We start from the raw sequence: 11682 nt of genomic DNA on the forward strand, positions 1-11682 counted from the left end.
TTGGAACTCTGAAGGCTGTACATGAGTAGGATAAACAACAAATATCTGAGACAGGTCTCAGTCAGTTTAGGAAGTTTATTAATATGGTTTGTCTGTGTCCCCATCCAAAACTCATTTTGAATTGTAGTCCCACATTACCCGTGTGTCATTGGAAGAACCCAGTGAGAAGTAATTGAATCATAGGGGCAGGTCTTTCCCATGATGATCTCATGATAGTGAATAAGTTTCATTAGATCTGATGGTTTTCTAAAGGGGAATTCCTCTGCACAAGCTCTCTCTAGTCTGCCACCATGTAAGATGTCCCTTGCTTTTCTGACATGATTGCGAAGTGTCCCCAGCCACGTGGAAATGTGAGTCAATTAAAACTCTTTCCTTTATACGTTACCCAGTCTTGATTATGTTTTTATCGGCAGCAGGAGAACAGACTAATACATTTGTTTTGCCAAAGTTAAGAACCCAACCATAACCAGCCTCAGGAAGTCCTGAGACATGTGCACAAGGTGATTGAAGTACAGCTTGCTTTTATACATTTTACAGAGACATGAGACATCAGTCAATACATGTGAAATGTACATTGTTTTTTTTTTTTTTTCCTGTAAGTCAGGACAAATGAAAATGGGGGCTTGCAGGTTAGAAGAAGATAAGAGACAATAGGTTGCATTCTTTTGTGTCATTTATTATCCTTCCACTGAATACACAATTTAGTCTGACTCAGTGAATCTTCATTTTTACATAAATTATAGTGGGGAGGAAGAAATCATGTATGTATTTGTCTCAGGGGAGACTTAGAGGAATGCCTGCTTTCCTGCCTTTCTGAATCAACTGTTCTAAGTTTAAGTTTTTGTAGGTGACCAAAAACAAAAAACAAAAAACAAAAACAAAAACAAAACAAGACAAGACATGAGTTACAAGGAAGAAATACTAAGAGATCCTGGGGAAGATCTTTGCTTTACAAGGTCAAAAAACAGCAAGTTCAAAAAGGAAACCCCACCCTGCCCAGGGACCTAATGTGGAGCTGCCTCCTAAGGGAACCCTGGTGTCTGAGCGACCCCTGCTGTCCTGAGCGCCCCCTGGTGGTTCTGAGCGCCCGCTGGTGGTTCTGAGCGCCCCCTGGTGTCCTGAGCACACTCTGTTCTGAGCGCCCCCTGGTTTAAGTGAGTTCTCTCTGGTGTCCTGAGCATCTCCTGGCGGGTTTGCTGTGCAGAAACTCCTTAGTTAATTAGGTCCCACTCATCTATTTGTGTTTTGGTTGAAATTGCTTTTGGATACTCAGCCAAAAATTATTCGTCAAAGTTGGGGTCGAGAAGAGTATTTCCTAGGTTGTCTTCAAGGATTTTTATGGTTTGAGGTCTTACATTTAAGTCTTTCATCAATTTTGAGTTAATTTTATGTATGTTGAAAGTAGACATCCAGCTTCAATCTTCATCACATGGCTAGCCAGTTGTCCCAGCACCATTTATTGAACAGGGAGTCCCTTCCTCATTGCTTGTTTTCATCAGCCTTATCAAATATGAGATGATTGTAGGTGTGCAGCAACACACCACTCAGAATGGCTATCATGAAAAAGTCAAAAAACAATGAATGCTGGTGGGACTGTGGAGAAAAGAGAACACTTATACCCTGATGAGAAGAATATAAGTTAATCTTGCCCCTTTGGAAAGCAGACTGGAGATTTCTTAAAGAACTTAAAACAGAGATATCATTTTACCCAGCAATCCCACTCCTCGGTATACACTAAAATGTAAGCAAATAATTCTTTATTTGTGCGCACATTTGTCAGAAGCCCTCAAGCTGTACATTGAAAATCTAAGCATTTTTATGTTAATTTTGTATCATAAAAATAGAAAATAGACAATGGTAGGAAAATATTTATATTGATATTAAAATCCTAATAAAATATATATGAAAATTCAAATAAAAAATGTAAATGTGATTACAATCATTATTAAAATGCATTCAGCTGTAGTGGAATTAAATCTAGGAAATTAGAAAGATAAAGGTGACATATTAAAATGAAAAATTAATAAACACACATTTCACAGATAAGTAAAACATGGCTAAAAATATGTGGAACATTTTATATTATTAGTAATACAAAGTAAATAAACTCTTGATGTAACATTTTGACCTGTTTTATCAGGATAAATGACTAATATTTTGTGTAAAATCACAACATGTAAACAATTAAAAATAACCGAAATCAATTATGAATTACTCTAATAATTTATATTTAGTTCATCATTAATTTTGATTCTTCAGGACATGTTTTTAGAATTATTTTATCTTAACGTTTAATATGAATGCCTAAACATATATGCATAGGTCTGTGTATTTGTACATCTTTTTTTCTTTCTTTCTTTTTATTTATTTAGTTTTTTGAGATGGAGTCTCAGTTGCCCGGCTGGAGTGCAGTGGCGCGATCACAGCTCATTGCAACCTCCGCCTTCTGGGTTCAAGCAGTACTTCTGCCTCAGCTTCCCAAGCTGGGGTTACAGGCACGGACCACCATGTCTTGCCAATACATCTTTCTATGTTTATAAATTTATGTCCCTATAGCTATGTAGTTGCTGATGTCAACAAATGTTAATAAAACTCTGGAAGAATCAGTGCAAATAATTAGGAATGTTTATATCTTCAAAGTACATATTTAAAATGTACTTATATATAATTTTAATAATTACTAAAATTTAAATACTAACGATAACAAAGTCATAATAAATACAAGTGATAAAACGTCACAGCCTAGAATGCTGCAGAGTCCGGCAAACACAAACCTGACTTTTCCAGCTGAGGAGAAAGGAAACCTCTCCCGGCACCTGCTCATGGGGCCTGTCCCGCCCTCAGTGGGTCACCGGCGCCCCCTGGTGGCCCCGCGCGCCCCTGCAGGGAGGTTTGTGTCTGGGCTCACACTGACCTCCCCTCACTGTGTCTCTGGTACAGTAATACACGGCCGTGTCCTCGGTTTTCAGGCTGTTCATTTGCAGATAGGCGATGCTTTTGGAATCATCTCTTGAGATGGTGAATCTGCCTTTCACAGACGCGGCGTATTCTGTTGTTCCACGATTAGTTTTGTTTTTAGTGAAACCTACCCACTCCAGCCCCTTTCCTGGAGCCCGGCGGATCCACTGCATGCAGTAGTTAACGGAAGGTGAATCCAGAGGCTGCACAGGAGAGTCTCAGGGACCCCCCAGGCTGTACCAAGCCTCCCCCAGACTCCACCAGCTGCACCTCACACTGGACACCTGCAGAGACATCGTGATCAGAAACTGCCACACTATCCACTGTTTCTCTCACTCATGTCCCCTCACACTAAGTATCTCTAGTTCACCATTAATTATCTTTTAAAATAGCAACAAGGAAAAACAGGCTCAGCCCAAACTTCATGGTTGGTAGTCGGTGTTCAGTGCTGATCACCAAGTGGAAACACCTGGGCATCCCAGGGCTGGGTCCCCTCTCCCAGAGCTGCAAAGTCAGGGCTGGGCTGGTTTTCATTAGCAGAGAGATGGCCCTATTTGCATGTCTCCTACTATATAGCAAGCTCTGGGGTGGGAAGCCTGACGAGAAGGCAGTACCCAGATAAAATGACTGTGCCCTGCAAGAATTTGGTGACAACGATGGTACTCAGAAAATATGCTGTCTTATTATAAAATTATGCTGTGATAAACTTTTTGAATTGATCATCCTATTTTATTTTTACATATTTGTGCAAATTATGTTTTGTCAGAGTCAATTGTTTCTCCATGTACAGATGTGGAAGTCAACCACACATGGAGAAAGGGCTAAGTATGTGTCTAAGAGCTCACATCTGGATGAGTAAGCCCCAGTACCTGAGCCTGTGCTCCTCATCACTGGCCCCAATTACTCCCTGAGCCAACTCCAGAACAGAGCTGGGCGTGCCTAGTGTGGTTGTGGAAGCCACTTTCTGTAGTGAGAACATGTGTGATTTTGCTGCATTCTAGCATTCACCTAAAAATATGGTGAGAACTAGGGTTCAGGCAGATAAGTTCTTAGGTATTTCTGAAATTTAATATACATTTTTTCTATCTTTCTATCACTCCTTCTTTGTCTAAGTTTCCATTTGTTTGCTTGTAATAAATTTTGTAAGTTTTAGTTTACAGATAATAAACTTTCACATATTTAAATTGTACAATTGATAAATATAATGTAACCATCATTGTTATCAAGGTGGACAAGAGAATTCTCAACATTTCCTTTTGTTCTTCTACATTCTTCCTCCTTTTCCCTTTCATTCTTCTACCATTTCTCTGGCAACTCCTGAGCTATACATTGCTGCTGAGTCATTTAGTTTATTAAAATTTATACAAATCAATGCAGTATATATTCTTATTTGTTTGGCTTATTTTACTTAACATATGTAATTCGATATTTTACCTTATAGTTGGGTATAGCAGACATTTATTTATTCTAAATACTGGATAGCATTCTAGCAAACAAATTTACCATAATTTGTTTTTCTATTAAGCAGCTGAACAATATTTGAATTTTTTATTATTCTTGGTCTTACTAAAAATCTGCTATTAAGTTTGGAAACACACATAGAAAAGGAATACATTTTCCTTATTTTTTACAATTGCATCAACAATAACATAAACATAGAAGATGTAGCTTTGCAAATTTTCTTTAATACTTTTGATAATTAATGTTTCAAAACACGCAACAAGTCTGAAGTTCAGGGAGAAGCAAGTTCTTATAGAGAGTGACAAGAAGTCTGTCAGCCTAGGTTGTTTGTCAGTCTAGCTTGTCTTTCTTCACTCTGCTAGAATAGTCTAGAGACATTAAGCTTAATATGTAACGAATTTGAAAATTAGAACGAGTCCGAAGTGAAGTCAAAGTTACTGTGTGGTTAATAATGTGACAGACAGGAGACATGACTGGATACTAAGAGTGTGTTCACATCTATTTTATCTAGATTAGCAAAACATTTTGTGTATCCCTTAGATAATATTCCCGTTGAGAGCCTTGATTTAACATTATTTCTTCATGAATAACACCTAAATAATAAAGGTGGTGGTTATTAACTCATAATTTATATTACTAGTACAAACTTTCATTTAGGATAAATTCCTCTATCTGATGTAAAATCAGCCCAGAAGGCAGAAGTTATTGCACTTACTAGAGCTTGTCAATAAACCGAAGACCATGATTAAATACAGATGTTTTACTGTAGTGCAGAATTTTAAAATGTCCTGCAGGCAGAAGAGGTTTTCAAATCTTCTGGAAGCCCCATCAAAATGGACCACAAGAAAAGACATTTTAAAATAAATTATTACATTCTAGAGATCTGACATATAAATTTGAAATGAAATGCAAGCAAAGAGAAAATGCCTAGTATGGAAACTAGAATAATGTTATGGTGCATCATTTCTACAAACTTTCAATCTTAACCTGGTCCGTAATATTATCTAAACATAGAAGGCATTCCCACTGTTCATATCATCCAGAATCAATCCCACTCACAAAATTCTGAATATGTTGAAAAAATGGCATCATTAAATTGAAAAAAATAAAAACTTTAATAAAATATTGAAACTCTCTTGGCCAAGAGTTATCCCACTAGCACTATGTCACTCTGGTACCTCCCTCAGGCCACATCAGTTACTATCCTATGACTTGGGAGCTGGAAGATTCATACATTTAGAAAGTTTACCCTCATTGCTCACCTTCGTCTTTTTGCATGTGTGTGTTACACAATATTGGACGTAATTTTTGTATTATACTAACTCCAATCACCCAAAGTTTAAGGTTGCCTTTTTATGTCATCTTTTAACAGTATTTTGTGATCTTCAACCATGAAAATACATATATTGGGAAAAACGTCAGGAAGAATTCTGCTGTTGAAACAAATTAGAATAAATTTTATGAGGCAATATTAACCAAAACACTGCAGAAAAAAATTAAGGGAGTCAATTCTTGGGTTGATATTTTGCAACTAAAGAATCAGTTCAGACCGAATATCGTGGCTCATGTCTATAATTCTACCACTTTGAGAAGCAAAACCAGGGGAATCACATAAGACTGGTAGTCGAGACCAGCCTGGATAACACAGAGAGACCCCACTTTTATGAAAGAATTAAAAAAAATCAGCTTGGTCTTATGGTGCACCCCTCTAGTCGTCACTACTCAGGAGACTTATAAAGAAGGATTGTGTGAGCCAGAGGTTCAAGGTTACAGTGAGCTATGGTTGTGCCACTGCACTCCAACCTGTGTGACACAGTGAGACCCTATCTCTTATTATAATAATAATAATTAAGAATTTTACACTATTGTAAGGCACCTCAAATAGAAGATATTAAACTGAATATCCTCATGAATTCTCTGGCGCTTCTGATGTTTTGGAGCAGACAGCTCACCTAAGACATTCAGAATAAGCGGATGATTTTAGGTAATGAAAAGTCTCCACACAGGACATTGGAACAGGACCCTTGTGTAATCCCCTACCCCGTGCCTTTCACCTCATTTTCCTCCTTTTCATTATGATTTGCTTATTCTTATAAGCAGTCTTCTTGTTTTGTGTAGACCTGGTTTTTGTCCACCCATATTGGACACTGATCTATTTTTATTCATATTTTTATTCATTTATTATGAATAATTCATTTATTATGATCTATTTTTATTCATTTATTTATAGTTGCTACATAGAATAAGTCATCAGACTTGTTTTGATGTCTGACTGCTGATAACTTAAGGCTCATTCCTCCATCATCTCCTTTCCGACACGAGGTGGATCTAGTTAGGAATCACAAGAACTCCCTCATTTGATGCCATTTGGAGGTTCAAACCCCACAAACTCATTTCTGTGAGTGAGAACCCTCACTCTGCCTCCACCACCAAACTGGTATAGCAACCCTGAGCCAGTCTCCTTTCTTGCTCAATCAAGCCATTTTGGACATTCCTGAGAGACCAGCTCTACTCTCAGCAGACACCTCAAGAGGTAATTAACCTTTCCATATTCACATGGGGGAGTGTGCGGCACTCACAGATGTGACATCCACGCTACATTTTGGTTGTGATCTCTTGGCCTTTTTATGGTGTCAACTAGAACAGATGCTGTGAGCTTGTTGCCACGTCTCCTAACCACAGGACACACCTGTTCCCTGAACCAACCCCAGGACACAGCTGGACATGCCTGGTGGGGTTTGATTAACGCCCATTATGTAATGAATTCATGATATTATTTTGTTGTATTCTAGTGTTTCCCTAAAAATATAGGTAGGCTTAGGGTTTATTCATGTATATATCCAGGAGTCTTTGATTTCTCATATATCTTTAATTAAATCTTTAATTCTGTGTTGAGAAATTTAAAATTTCTTCAGTTTGATGAGTGAAGTCCTTATGCCAACGTTCTGTGATTTTCTTTTTTTATTTCTCATGTATTTTATTCATCTCTGTCTAACTTATTTTCTACCAAATTATATGTGTTTAAATTTGGAATATTTTAATGAGGTGAAATTAGCAAATAATAGCCATCCCATAATGTGCACAATTTGACAAATAGTGACATAACCATTACCTTTCTCAACACAGAAAAAACTCAAGTGCCTTCAAAATTTCCTCTTGTTTTCCTGTAATTTCTTGTTCCTACACATTTCCTTCTCACACCACACCCAGAGTCAACTACTGGTTTTCTTTATGTAACTTTAGATTGGTATTAATTTTATAGAATTTATAAAAGAGGAATTGTATGTATGTACTTGTATTTATTTGTCTTATTTGACTCATCATATGTACTTGTGACTTTACCCTTGCTGTTGAACGTATCCAGCGGTACCAGAATGTAACAGTGGGTGATTTTCCAGGGAAAGAATTTACCACAATTTGTTTATGATTAAGCTGCTGATTGATATTTGGATTGCTTTCAGTATCTGGGTATTTAAAAAATGCATTAGGAGATATACCTAATGCTAAATGACGAGTTAATGGGTGCAGCACACCAACATGGCACATGTATACATATGTAACAAACCTGCACTTTGTGCACATGTACCCTAAAACTTAAAGTATAATAATAATAAAATTTTTAAAAAAGGTCAAATTAAAAAAAAAGTTGCTGCTATTTTAGAGAAATACACAGCTGAGAAACACAATGTTCCTATTCTTACAGCAATATGAACATCAGCTAAACTGGAAAAGCTGCACATTATAAACTGTCTTCAACACATCAGGTAACTGAAGTTGTAGAATTTTGTGTGTGTGTGAGTTTGTGAGTGAGAGAGAAGGAGGGAAGAAGGGAGAAAGAAAAGATAGAGATCCCACATAATTGACCATAATTTATCAGGTGCTCATATAAATACAGGGACTCAGAGTCTTAGTGGAAAGGTCCACATACAATGGAGAGGACAACTTGATGCACCTACATATGGCTATATATTTATATAAATGCTGTTTTCTAATAATACACAGAATCAGGTACATAAGAATAAACACGGTGGTGGGTGTCCAGTGGTGAAATACGATGGTGATGCCAAACCCCATCTCCAGCCCTTTGTCCCCCCATTGCACCTGCCTTGATGTGTCCAGAGTGTTCCCTGGTGTCCTGAGTGCCTCCTGCTGTTTCTGAGCTCCCCTGCAGGGAGGTTTGTATCTGGGCTCACAATGACTTACCCTCGCTGTGTCTTTTGTATTAAAATTCATGGTTGTGTACTTGTTGCTCAGGTAGCTCAGCTATAGGAAACACTGTTTTTTGGATGTGGATCTGGAGATGGTGACTGGACTCTTGAGGAGTGGGTTGGAATGTGCACTCCCTCATGACTTGTGCACCTGATTCGCTCCAGTCCCTTCCTTGGGGGGGCTGATGGATGCAGTTCCAGCAGGAAGCACTGGTCGTGATGGAGAATGCAGAGACAGCACAGGTGAGAGAGAGGGTCTGTGAGAGCTTCACTAGCCCAAGAGTGCAGGAGAAACACAGTTGTTGGCATGCACAAGTTCTGAACAACATTTTGAAATTCACAAATATGCACATTTTGATCCATAAATAAGAACATGATGGTATCGGCATTAATATATAGAGAGAGCTCAGAAATAAACTGATATATCAACAGCAAACTGATTTTCAGCATGAGAACTAACAATATACAATGGATAAATCAAAGTCTCTCCCTAAGAGGGTGTTAGAAAAACTGAATCTACACATGCAAAGAATTAAGAATTTTAGTTTAGATTAAATACCAAAATTTACTCTAAATGGGCTAAATAGTTAAACGTATGGCTTGCAATTGTAAAATTTCTCCCACCCAGAAAATAATATTAAGAATGATTTCCTATATTTCAAATTAAAGGCACAGACAATAAAAGCAGAATTGAACAAGCAGAACTACATCACAGCAAAAAGATGCTGCAAAGCATGGAAAAAATTTCCAACCCACAGAAAGAGAGAATATAATTATAAGCCGTGCATCTGAAAAAGTGTTAATATCCAAAATGTACATGCAATGTCTACAACTTATTAGCAAAATCATAATTGGGTGACTATACAGTGGTCAGTTTTACACCTTAAAACACTTAAGAAATCGATCTCATGTTAAAGATTCTTCCCTCTGGGTAATGGTAAGTTTGATGGTACACTTGGTTAGGGTAGACTTTGTAGTTATTCAATCCAACATTAATATAGGTGATGTTGGCCGGGCACAGTAGCTCACATCTGTAATCCCAGCACTTTGGGAGGCTGAGATCATGAGTTTGAGACCAGCCAGACCAATATTGTGAAACCCCGTCTCTACTAAAAATACAAAAATTAGCTGGACTTGGTGGCCTGCGCCTGTAATCCCAGCACTTTGGGAGGCTGAGGCGGGTGGATCACCTGAGGTCAGTAGTTTGAGACCAGCCTGACCAATGTGGTGAAACACCGTCTCTACTAAAAATACAAAAATTAGCCGGACATGGTGGTGTGTGCCTGTATTTCCAGATACTGGGAGGAGGCTGAGACAGCAGAACTGCTTGAACTCCGGAGACAGAGGTTGCAGTGAGCCAAGATCATGACATTGCACTCCACCCTGGGTAACAGAGCGAGACTCCGTCTCTCTCTCTCCCTCTCTTACTATATATATAGTTATGAATTTACTTAATAGATGATATTAATACTGTTATCAATTGACTCTAAGTTAGGTAGATTGTCATTGATAAAATTGGTGGGCCTGATTCCATCAGAGCAGAACTGGAGAAAATGAAATTCCACGGCGATTCAGCAGCTTCACCTCTCTCTGGGACCTCCAGTCTGCACTTATTGATGGATGATCTTATGGACATTGAAGATTCCTAGACATCTCCAAAAACTGTCATCCTCTACGTCTCACAGAAATGTGGCATGTCCGTCTGCAGCTTGTCAACCTGAATAACAGACAGAAAGAGGCCCTAAAGTATAATAATATTTTTTCTAGGATGTGCATTTCAATTAAAATATGTATGAGTACATTCAGGTAGGAAAAGGAAGATAAAAAATTAAGGAGAACATGTGGACACAGGGTGGGAAACATCACACACCGGGGCCTCTCATGGGGTGGCGGGAAGGGGGAGGGATAGCATTAGGAGAAATACCTAATGTAAATGATGAGTTAACGGGTGCAGCACACAACATGGCACGTGTATACATATGTAACAAACCTGCACTTTGAGTACATGTACCCTAGAACTTAAAGTATAATTTAAAAAATAATAAAAAAGAGAATTAATGAAACATGAGGAGGGTGGCAGCAGCTATTTTGAGACAGCGGTGTAAGGTTGAACAGGCAGTTGCTGGGCAGATTTACTTGGAGAAATAAATCTTTTAAGGCTGTGGTGGCCTCCGTGTAAAAGGTTGTGGCTGTGCAGAGTCTATTTATGACAGTTCATCTTATCACGAATATGTGTTAGAACCCTCCTTCATGGCATTCCCCAGCTTCATTCATTAGGGTTTTAACACAAGGGGATCCATTTTGATGCCGATAAATTTCACAAGCTCTTTCTAACACTACTTCTGAAGAAGATGACTCTGACACTGTGCATAGAACAGGGTTAATTCCACATCCACATCCCATTTTGATCAAATGAGTTTATCCCCTTCACTATTAACAGACAATTGCATTCCCAGATGAGTCTACACACAACACAGAGGAGGGTCCTGAGAATATGGGGAGAGAAGGAAATCCCATCAGCCTCTCCCACTTGGCTGGAGTAGCCAAGCCTGAGCCTTGCCTGAGTTCTAAGAAAATGCCTTGAGCCCTGGAGTGTAGACCACAGACACCATGTGTTTCTTTTTCAGGAAGAAAGAAAAGCAAATAAAAAAGGGAGAACAAACGCTCCAAAGAAAGAACATGCATTGGGAGCAAAAGGAGCACCAGGTCAGTGCTGATGCTGATTGGCTTTAGGGTCAGGAGAAGGGTCAGACTTGAACCCTGTGAGCTTCTACAGGACACTGACCCTGGCCCAGCCTCTCTATTGGCTGTGATCAGAATCCCTGCCGTTCTGGTTCAGGAATCCCTCTGAGGTTTCTGTCCTGGGCCTGAATGGAGGAGACTCATCAGGCACCCATGAGCTTCCTCAGGACTGTGATCCTGGTGACAATGGTTGAGAACTTTTCATCTTTGTAAGCATCAATGTGCATTTGGTGCATGAGAGGTTATGTCCTCATGTTAAAATGATCTTTTGAAAATATGTAGAGATGACATTAGGAACTGCAGAATTCTAAAA

The 11682-nt window shown here is 38.7% G+C and overlaps 1 pseudogene; it reads right to left on the bottom strand.

The window, feature by feature from the left end:
- Positions 1-1022: 1022 nt before the first annotated feature.
- On the bottom strand, positions 1023-3384 carry LOC129393779 (immunoglobulin heavy variable 3-49-like; annotated as a pseudogene).
- Positions 3385-11682: the final 8298 nt, after the last annotated feature.

Source organism: Pan paniscus, chromosome 15 (assembly GCF_029289425.2).
Source record: "Pan paniscus chromosome 15, NHGRI_mPanPan1-v2.0_pri, whole genome shotgun sequence".
Taxonomy (NCBI): Eukaryota; Metazoa; Chordata; class Mammalia; order Primates; family Hominidae; genus Pan; species Pan paniscus.